The 11,849-nt window shown below is 35.3% G+C and overlaps 1 long non-coding RNA gene across 1 annotated transcript; it reads left to right on the plus strand.

Moving 5' to 3' along the window:
* The first annotated feature begins 5,667 nt into the window (after positions 1–5,667).
* On the plus strand, positions 5,668–11,324 carry LOC143412199 (uncharacterized). The gene is made up of 3 exons (XR_013092940.1): positions 5,668–5,781; positions 10,184–10,252; positions 11,242–11,324. It is a non-coding gene; the product is annotated as an uncharacterized LOC143412199 (long non-coding RNA).
* The last annotated feature ends 525 nt before the right edge of the window (positions 11,325–11,849 follow it).

Below are 11,849 nucleotides of genomic sequence, written 5' to 3' on the forward strand. Positions count from 1 at the left end.
CATGTGCTTAGTACGTGTAACACTCTGCATCAAACACACATGTATGTATATACAAACCTATATACATATGTACAGATGGCGATTACATACATGAAAAGGTGTTCCTCATCATTAGGTGGTAAGGAAATGCAAATTAAAACCACAAAGAGATTTTGACATCAGCAAAATGTTGGAATAGGAAGTCCCAGAACTTCCTTATCCCTAGAAACACTAATTCAAGAGTGATCTGTGGACCGGTTCTCCTGTGAGAAATTCAGAAAGCAATTAAGAGGCCCCTATACACCATGTGAACCCAAAGCCAGCTTCCTGAAAACCAAATGGAAAGTTTTGCACTGATTCTCCATAATCTCTCCCGCTGGCTTAGCATGGTGTGATGAGGAGAAAATTCCCAGCTCCCAGCAACTCCCTGGGGAGGGAAAGAGAAGACTAAAACATATGTCCATTGGTCAGACTTTCCAGAGGACAGTCTAAAGGGAATGGTGTCTGTTGTCCCTGAATCTAAGCAATGACAGGAAAGGGTGCCAGGTGGAGGGATACTGAGAACAAAGGCAAAGGTTTGGACAGCATGCACTCACTTGCCAAAATGCTGTGTAATCAGAGGGAAAAAAATTTCCCAGCTTCTATGTTGGTAGGAGAGAGAAGAATGGAGCTTATTCCCTAGTCTTAGGTTTTCAGGGGGCTGCCCGAAAGACTGATTTCTGTCTCCACTGTATTGGAGGATTTATAGGACCCAATATACTCTAGATACCTGGGGGTTATCGAGAACAAAAGTGAGCCAGGTGGCTTTTTGTTGCTCCAGAAGACCTTTAGCATAACAGACAGAGACTAGCACTAAGAAAAGAAAGGAAGTTACCTCAACATAATAAAGGCCTTACATGATAAGCTCTCAGCGGATGGCTGTTCCCTCTAAGATCAGGAACAAGGAAGCAAGAATTCCCATTCTCACCACTTCTAGTCAATGTAGTACTAGAAATCATAAATTAACATTAGACAAAAAGAAAAATAAAATACTTTCCAATTGGAGGTAAAATTATCTATGCCCAGATGACATTATCTTACAAATATAAAGCCCTGAAGTTTCCACCAAAAACGAAACAAAACAAAACAAATAAATGAAATCGGTGAACTTACAGGATACAAAGTTAATATATAAAAACCAATTGTGTTTCTATATACCAAAAACAATCAACCTGAAAAGGAAAATAAGAAAAAAAAATCCCACTAGCAGAAAAATAATACTGAGTAGAAAATTTAAGGAGTTGAACAATTTGTACATTGATAACTACAAGACATTGTTGGAACAGGTTAAAGATAACACAAATAAATGGAAAGATGTTTCATGTTCATTAATTGGAAGACTTCATATTGCTACAATATCTGTACTACTCCATTTCTATCAGAATCTCAATGGCATCTTTGATGAAATGGAAAAAAAAAATAAGTCCTAAAATTCATATGGAACTACCAAGGGCCCTGAATACAATTGAGATTTTTTTTTTTTCAAATAAAAAACCCAGATTCTTAAAACAATCTTGAAAAAGAGCAGAAATGGAGTCTCCAAAGTCCTGACTTCAAAACATATTGCAAAATTATTATAATCAAAACAGTATGGTACTAGCATAAAGACAGATATACCAATTCAAGAAACAGAACAGAGTTCAGAAGTAAGTCCATACATGCAGGGTCAAATGATCTTTGGCAAGAGTTCCAGGACTACATGATGGAGAAAGATTCATCTCTTCAACAAATGGTGCTGGGAAAACAAATATCTACAGTAAAATAATGAAATTGGACTCTTATGTTACATCATACACAAAAATAAACTAAAAAATGGGTTAAAGACATAAGTGTTAAGATCTGAAACTCTAGAAGACATAGGAGGAATACTTCTTAACATGTTAACAATAATTTCTTGAACCTCACCCCCAAACCACAGGCAATAACACTAAAAGTAAACAAGTGGGACTTTATCAAATTAGAAAGTTTCTTCACCACAAAAGAAATAATCAATAGAATGAAAAGGAAACCTACAGAATGGGAGAAAATATCTGCAAGCCATAAATCTAAAGTGGTTAATATCCAAAATATGTAAAAATCTCTTACAATTGAATAGCAACGACCAAAACAAAAATATCCTGGTTTAAAAATGGGTAAAGAATTTGAATAGGCATTTCTTCAAAGAAGACATATATGTGGTCAATGGGTATAGTAAAAGACGCTCACCACCACTGAGGGAAATGCAAATCCAAACCAGAATGACTTATCCCCTCAAACCCTGTTTTGTTATAAAAAAAAAATTTTTTAAATGATGATAACAAAACTCCCAGAAAATAACAAACACTCATTGGTGAGAATGTGGATAAACTGCAACCCTCTGTTCCATTAGTGGGAATATAAGACGTGGAGCTGGATGGGAAACAGTGTGCAGACTCCCCGTGTATATCTCCAAGGAATCGATATCCAAAAGAACTGAAAACAGAATCTTGAGGAAATATCTGTTCTTTCATCTCATTCCAGCTTTATTCATGATAGCCAAGAGGGTCTTCTCCATTTTTACTTCCCTCATCAATGGGTGCCTAGAGAAGCAAAACATGCATACCCACAAAATGTCCATATAAAGTTCATGTACACACAAGGAAATATTATTCACCCTTGAAAAGAAAGGAAAACTGTGTATATAGATTTAAGTCACGTTAGTTTTAGATACTGAAGTATGGAAAGGGTAATATCAAATTTTCTACTGAGCTAGGGTTAGGGTTAGAGAATTAAGATTAACATGGGAAAATATGAATATTCATAAGATTGTACTTGTAAAAATAGACATGAAAACATATAAACAGACAGGATCTGACACAAGGAAGAGTAAAGTGTGAGTCCTATGAATATATATTTTGCATATATGGGGATGCATGGATGAATCCCATATATGATACAATGTAATATGTATGCAAATTAAACATTAAAATAGAAAATAAATGTCAAAATACACTTTTTAAAAAGGAAGTAAATCTTATTATATCCTGCAACATGAATGAAGGTTGTGGATATTAGATTAAGCCAAACAAACCTGTCACAGAAGGGCAATTACTACAGGATTCCATTCATATGAGGGCTCTAAAATATTCAATCTCATAGTAGCAGAAGGGAGAATTGTGGTTGCTAGGGGTTGTGGGAAGAAGGAAATGAAAAATTGTTGTTCAATGGATCTAGAGTTTCAGTCATGCAAGGTGAAAAATCTCTAGAAATCTGTAATATAGTAGTGTGCTTATAGGTAACAACACTGTACTATCTGCTTAAAAATTCAAGAAAGTCAATCTCACATGCTTATTACCACATTAAAAAACAAACACCTATTTAACCAATCTATTGGAAAGATAAAGAAAGAAAACCACAAGTAAATATCACTATACACCTATCCAAATGACAAAAATAAAAGAGACAACATCAAGTGCTGGTGAGGATACAGAGCCACTAAGTCACTAAGACACAATGGCAGAATATAAGACCTGTATGCAAATATCATATTTAAGCAGCACCATCCACAATAGCCAAACTATGGAACCAGCCTAGGTGTCTATCATTTTCAAGAAAATGGATGGAACTAGACACCATTATGCTAAGCGAAATAAGTCAAACTCAGAAGTTAAGGGTCCTATGTTTTCTCTCATATGTGGAAGCTGGAGAGGAGATAGAAAACGAAAAATGTGGGTGGATCTCATGAAAAGCAAAGGGAGATCAATACAGGAAAGGCACCAAGGATTAGGGGATGGGGAGTGATATTGGCCAAAATATATTGTCATGTTTTATATCATGTGCATGTGTAAATATGTAACAAAAAGCCCATCAATATGTACAATTATAATACACCAATAAAAAATGTGAGGAGAAAAAAAGAAAGGGAAAATATTCATATTTATGCCTATGTACTAGCAACAGATGCATGTAAACTGAAATAAAAAATTGAATACCATTTACAATGATTAAAAAACAGAAATTCTTAGGTTAAATCTGATAAAAAATGTACAAGAAAAATATGCTTAAAACAATAAAATGCTGAGGAAAGAAACAAAAGATCTAAGTTGAACAAGAAGACATATATTGTGATCATGGATTGGAAGAGTCTATAGAGTGAAAACAGTTCTCCAAATTAACATACAGATTTGGTGCAATGCCTATCAAAAGATTTATTGTGTATACTAATAAGACTGTTCTACAATTTATATGCAAAGTGAAAGGAACTAGACAATAAAACAGCTTTAAGAAAAGGAGTAATCACTCTAAAACAAAACAAAGTTTATGCTTTCCATCAGAGCTCAAAGTTTTTACCTCTTTTAATTTCTTACCATTTCCCTAGTTACCTTTGTTGCAAACTATTGCCAATTTATGTTTTAGAGTATTCAGTGTTATTTTGTATTTATTTTACATTAAACACAGAAAGCAAAGTTGTAAAAAAAATTTATTTAATATTTGGAGTATACTTAACTCTTGAGATATTTCATTTTCTTATCATTAAGACATAGATCTTACATAATCAGTCTCAAAATAGATATTTGAACTTAATATAGAAATCATTTGAAGATACTGTCCATTTTCAACTAAGAGTACCTCTTGCTTTGGAAGTCAGAAGTCCAATTCTCTTATATTGACAGGGCAAGCTGTATAGTATTGAACCATAATCTTGAAAACAGGTATATGATGCATCTTTTTGATAATTTTGACATAGACTAAAAATATTCCTGTTCATTACTGAAAAATCATCTTCATATAAAATCTGCATAGTTTCAAAAAGCAGAGTGCTCTGCTGAATTACTACATATATACATATTTTTGATAATATGAGGCTGATTCATTCCATAATATTAAATGGAGTTCAATACAATCATTTTTTAAATGTTCATTTCCAAGTCCTGGGGTCTTTGTTTTTCAGAAAGAAGCCATCAACATTTCTTCAATTTGGAAATGGCTTATATTCCTTGGTTTTCTGAAGCTTGCAAATACAGGCCTTCACATAGTGTGGAACTGCCTTCCCTGGCTATACTTGCAGAGAGAGCTCATCAAGAGCCAGTGTGCGCCTTCTGGCCATTTCCATCACTCTATTCCCTAGAGAGTGAGATCATTTTCAGCTTAGATTATGTAAACACATATTTTTGTACATCCTTTCATGTTTTAATTTAATATGTGATTTTTTTATATATATATATTTTTAGTTGTAGTTGGACTATTTATTTATTTTTATGTGGTGCTGAGGATCAAACCCAGGGCTTGCACATGCTAGGCGAGCGCTCTACCACTGAGCCACAACTGCAGTCATATATATATATATATATTATGATAATAGAAGAGATTTTTATTGTTTATTTATGTCAAAATTTGTATTATGCAAAATAATTTAAAACTTTTAACTTACTACTCTGTTTTGCTGCGTGTGAAGATAATTATGTTGAATCTGTTTCTGCCTTATAGATGTTTACTATTTAAAATAGACACCCAGGCAAAGGTATATTGATAACAGAATAAAAATATTAAACGATTATATTATGTTTGACTTTCCAATTGAGAATTTTTGTTGTTTTGTTTTTTATGATGCTGGGGCTTGAACTCAGGACCTTGCACATGCTAAGCACAAGCTTTACTACTGAACTTCACCCCATCCCTGGGATAGTTTTTCAGAGATAAAATGACTCCATGTATCAAGTTGGTCTGAGTCTACATCTCTCTGGTCCTACTGAGAGTAGGAAGAAAAGAGGGTATTCTGACAAAAGGATCTGAAATGAAAAGGAGGTAAGAATTTTGAACTTGAACCTAAAACACTGTGTGTTCACTGAAAAATCATCTATTGATAAAGTAGACGATTCTTGTTCATTCCCCAGGTCTGATATTTCTTAGCCGTGTGATTTTTTTAGAAAGTGATTTAATTTCTTTGAGTATGTTTCCACATTTAGAAAAGCAGAAAAATATTGCCCACAGGTTAGGATTGTTGGGAATATTAAATGTAAACACCTATGCAGTTGGGATGTTTGGGGTTCTTTGAGAGCTGGGTCTGTGTTGAAATTGAACAGCTGGCTTGTGGTTTGGGGGTTTGCATCAAAGGGAAATGCATGCATGCTGGTCGTAAGCCTATCAGGAGGCAAAGTAGGGCCGAAAGCAGCAAGACCAGTGGGTGGAATTGCCTCCTCCCAGGTCTGTATCTCCTTTCCTCTTCCTCTTCCTCTTTATTAACTTCTTTTTTAAATGGCTAATGATTTTTTTTGTAAGCTAATTTTATTATAAAAAGCATGCTAATTGTATAAGAAATCTGAAAACAATATAGAAGGGTATGTAAAAAGAAAAATAAAGAAAATCACTACCTGCTGAGGACACATCTTTATTTTCATAAAATTTAGTGTTAGAGGGAGCATTATTAGGTCAACAGGTTTTATAATTTTTATTGCCCCTGGGCCCACTTACAAATGCTTCTAGGATGTTTGCAGAAATTTTTGCTCCCAGTAGTAGGGTCTGGGAGCACTTGTGTCCAGAGACATTTCCAGGCCTTGAGAAGCCCAAGCATTCTTCTGTATTTTCATTTTATTTATTTATTTTGGCATTGGGGATTGAACCAAGGGTGCTTTACCACGGAGCTACATCCCCAGCCCCTTTTTTTTTTTTTTTTAATGTTTATTTTTTAGTTGTAGTTGAACACAATACCTTTATTTTATTTATTTATATGTGGTGCTGAGGATTGAACCCAGGGCTTCGCATGTGCTAGGTGAGTGCTCTACCACTGGGCCACAATCTTAGCCTCTTTGTTTTTTATTTTAAGACAGGGTCTCACTAAGTTGCTTAGGGTCTAGCTAAGTGAGTAAGGTTGGCCTTGAACTTGTGATCCTCCTGTTTCAGTCTCCAAGCTACTTGGATTTCAGGCATGCGCCATAATACCTAGCTTGTTTTTGGTTTAGCTTCATTGATTTTTGGACAATCACACATACATGAGAATTGTTGCAAAGCAGGACAATCTATAAAAACTGTTTTTCAGATAATAAGACTATTCTGAATACTATAATAACAACTAAGAAAGCTGGGTTATTGTGGTTGTTGACATTTAAGCATTTATTATTTTTTTTAAGTTTTATTTCAAATCTTGGAGCCAATAAACACTTTTTAGGTCCATAACAATTACAGTCTCTGAAAAATCCCATCAGCCCTGGGCCCCAAACTAGAGTTGCTAATAGAAAAAAATAGCACTCTCTATGTTGTCTTTTCTAATTGATAAGGAAATGAGACATCTTTTTGTTTTATTTTATATTTTGAACTCTATAGTCTATTTCCAGACATTTGTTGGGTATTTCCTATGGACATTCCTATGCTCAGGGAAATTGAGTCTAACAGGAGAGGAGTCAGAACACTGATAAGAACTGGAAGAAAGCGTGTGCTGATTACCCTAAGCAGGTTTAAAGAATTCCACTGTGGGAGATTAAGAGAATTCATAAAGCAGCTATGGGAATTCAGAGAATAAAGAGATTATTTTCAGCTTCAGTAGTCAGAGACATCTGGATGAAGCTTTATTGTTTGAGCCAGGCAAGGGTAGAATTTTAACAGGGAGAGGGATGGACAGGGGTTAACCCATAATATACAAGTTATTACATAAATTCACACATTGTCTTATCTTCCAAAATATTCTAAGAAAAACACATGTATGTGAACCAACTGGGTTCCTATTACCATGCAGATTCTGATTTAGTAGGTTTGGGGTGTGCCATTTCCTACAAGCTCTTATGGGATGCAGGTGCTGCTGGCCCTTGAGCCAGGGGCTTGGTGTTCAGGTTGATGGAGTAGCATGTGCAGAGGCACAGAGGCAGGCAGCATAACGGGAGCCATGTTACCCTGTTGGTTAACGACAGTGTGGTTAACCAAGTGTAGTCTATCTGTGCCGTGAAGGTACAATGGCAGATTGGATCCAAACTGTAGGAAATATGCTGAATGTTAAGTTTCAAAACGTGAACTTTATACTACAAGCAATAGGGGAACTGAAAACCATTGAGTAGGGGAACAACAGGATCAGAATGATTGTCAGTAGAATTAATCTGACCACAGTAGTTGAGAGTCAAGGAGACCAGTTAGGAAGTAAATTATAACAGTTCAAGTAAGAGGTATTAAGAGCAAAACATTGATTCCAGCAGAACTGGGAAAGAGAAATATTTTATGTAGCAAATGGATGCTCAAAAACAGTAAACCAGATAAATAAATGAATCAGTGAATAAAGCAAAATGTTTACCAAAGGAAGGATGCACAGAATGTGGAGGTTGACATATGACCTCAGTTTGATATATGACACCATTAACCAAAAATGGAAGAAGAAGATCTTGTTTTATGAAAAAAGTATGATAATAGCAATGTTTATTGAGCACTTCCTATATACTATTTATAGTTTTGAGTGTTTTTCATACTCAATCTCATTTAATCTTTTCCATCTTATGGATAAGGAAACCGAGACCCAACGAGTAACTTAATTAGTGAGGAACCAGCTTTGGAACCAGGCAATATGGGTTAAGAGTACAATTCTATTAATGCAAATCAAAACTACACTGAGATTCCATCTCAATCCTGTCAGAATGAGAATTATCAAAAATATAAGCAACAAAAAATGTTGGTGAGGATGTGGGGAAAAGGTACACTCATGTGTTGCTGGTGGGACTGCAAATTGGTGAAACCACTACAGAAAGCAGCATGAAGATTCCTCAGAAAACTTGGAATGGAACCACCATTTGACTCAGTTATGCCACTCCTCAGTTTATACTCAAAGGACTTAAAATCAGCAAACCACAGTGATGCAACCACATTAATATTATAGCAGTTCAATTCACAATAGCTAAACTATGGAACCAACCTAAGTACCCTTCAACAGATGACTGGATAAAGAAACTGCAGTATATATACACAATGGAATATTACTCAGTTTTAAAGAAGAATGAAATTATGTCTTCTTCATCCATTAAGTAAATGGATGAAACTGGAGAATATTATGCTAAGTGGAATAAGCCAATCCCAAAGAACCAAAGTCAAATATTTTCTCTGATATGCGAATGATAATTCACAATAAGGGTGGGGGGAAATAGAGGTACTTTGGATTGACAGAGAGGAGTGAAGGGAGGGGAGGGGGTTTTGGAATATGAATTATATTAGAATGAATGGGACATTATTACCCTATGCACATATATAATTATGTGACCAGTATAACTCTATGTCATGTACAACCAGAATATTAAGAAGTTATATTCCACTTATGTAGGATGGGTCAAAATGCATTCTACTGTCATTTATAACAAATTAGAACAAATTTAAAAAATTAAAGCAAACACAAAAAAAGACACTTGATTAAGATACAAATAAAATATAAATTGTTTAAAAAATACAATTCTCTTAATTGCAACCCTAAACCTCATAGTGTATTAGATATACTCGGGGTGGCTCTAACATTCATTTTTCTTTTGGGACAGGGACCATTTGGATCCTGCCCCCCTGGCCAAAGCTAAATGTCTATGGGAAGAGACCTTTAAACCTGACAGACGACCTGACTGGCTTACCTGAGTCCTAATACCTGGTGGTCTTGTGGGAAAAGGGAATTGGGCTGATTTATTTACTTTCCTAGGAATTTGCAATGGGGAAGAAAAGGGAAACCATGGTCTCTGGTCTCTGCCCGCTTTGAGACGTTTTCTCTCCTCCCGTGATCTGTAGCCTTCCATTAAGTTACTCTTTCCCCAAGATAATCCAGTCTCTGTTCTTTGTACTGGACGATCTTGACTTCAGTTCAATAATTTACTTCCCTGTAAGAATTTATTCAGACTCACTGGAAAATGAATAAAACACTTAGGCAATGCTAGGTAAGCATTAACCCACCAGTTTTTCTTCTGTCGACTTGGAAGTGTGTGGAAATATGTGGGGTAATGTACGTTTGCAACATCCACAAGGGAAAGTTTAGTTGTCAAACCCCAGCCTACACCAGCAAAAGTGCATGGTTTGGGTGGGGGGACATATTTTTTGGGAAAAAAAATACTCATCATTCTTAATCTGCAAGGTCCTTTCCCTTTCAAAAGAACTGGTTAGATTCCACAAAATTAGCCCCTAACTCTGTCTTCTTGGCTCACCATATGATTTCTTCTGTGTTTAACTCATTTCCTTTCTGTTTCTCTTCCCTGATTCCATGCAGCCATGGAGGCCTTAACAAGAGAATGAACAGATGGGACTGGCAGCTCTTGGCTTTTCAGCCTACAAAATTGTGAGTTAAATGAACCTCTTTTCTTTAAAAACTATGCAGCCTCAGGTATTTTGTTCTAGCAATAGAAAACAGACTGGTAATGCTCACCAGGATTCATGTTTTTTTCTTCTTATAGTCAGCTCACATTTCTAGCCTGCCCAGCAGTGAGGTAAGTCTATATTGTTGCCTTCTGTCAAAGGGTGCTGGTGGATGCCAGGAAGATCTCCCTATGTGCTCCCCTGTGCATTTTCCTTGTTTGCAGGTGGATGTCCATACGTTATGATTGAAAATGGAGCTGCCTCTATAACCCTCCCCCCTCCCCCCAAGGAACACACATTTGAACTCTTAAAAAAGTGAGAAATAACCTTATGTTATGTTAAGCCACTAAGATTTAAGAGTTTGTTACAGAAACTAACTCCCTTGCTAATGCACAGTATTTTGCTGCATTTTTACTTGGGACAGTAGGAGCCAGGACTCATCTCTTGACAAGTTATGAGAGAGAAGATCCTGAGGAAAAGGAAAAAAAAAAATCTTCAACTAGTAGGATAGAGTATTGGAGAAATTTGATTCGATTATTAAAAGATATTTGACTTAGACTTATAAATGAGTCAGGCAAAATGGGACCTAGCTCAGTTAATTTGAGTCTTGTGGTCAAGATTAAATACTTTGTTTTAATTTTCCATTTTCCCATTGATTAATTATTCTTATATTAGATTAACTCTATTTAATACCATAAATATAATTTTCAAGCCAAAACTGCTCAGTGAAAAAGACTACTAATAAAATAACATGCTTAGCATAATTCCAATTTTAAAAAGAAAGCTACAAGTCTACAAATATGTGTACATACACATTGACTGAGAAAGATGGCACCAAAATATTAAAAGTGGTCATTCATGTGAAATCATATTAAATGTAACTTTTTTGTGTTTATTTGATGTTTTTTGAACTCTTCTCAATGAACATTCTTCACTTCAAGATTAACAAGTTTTATTTATTTACATTCCTAGGAATTTGAACTTGGAATGGAACCACCAAGATTAACAAGTTAATCTCGAAGTTATTTCAAGGAGTTATTTTTAAGAAAAAGGTAGGGAAAAAAAAAGAAAGAAAAAGGTAGAAAAGAAATGTTGTTTTGGAATAAAAATGAATGCAGTCTCTTCACACTTATCACTGTGTGTTCTTGGTCAAATTCACTTTCCAAAGAAAGACATGGGTTCCAGTAGAACATTATTATACTAAAGCTGTAAACAACAGATTTTTGTTAACAGATTGAACAATGAGCATTTAGTCTAAACTTGGAAAGTGCAAAGACTTTGCTGAGAGGTTTACATTTTAAAGAGCTACTCATTGTTTTCCAATAAGCATGTCTATATACATTTCTAAAACTTGGGAAATACATTACTTCAGTTTTTTGGGCCTTCAGTTTTATAGGCTACACTCAGACAAATCTAGCCAAGTGAGTATTGTAGTGTGGCTAGCATCAGAACACTGTTTTTCTTCTCATATCTTGACTAAGAATATTGATGGGTCTTTCTTTCTTGAGATGAACAGAGTTCCAACAGCAGGTTAAAAATCATTCACATTCTAAGGCAATAACAGTTGGACTTAAGCCAGA

This window comes from Callospermophilus lateralis, chromosome 13 (assembly GCF_048772815.1).
Source record: "Callospermophilus lateralis isolate mCalLat2 chromosome 13, mCalLat2.hap1, whole genome shotgun sequence".
NCBI classification, from domain to species: Eukaryota; Metazoa; Chordata; class Mammalia; order Rodentia; family Sciuridae; genus Callospermophilus; species Callospermophilus lateralis.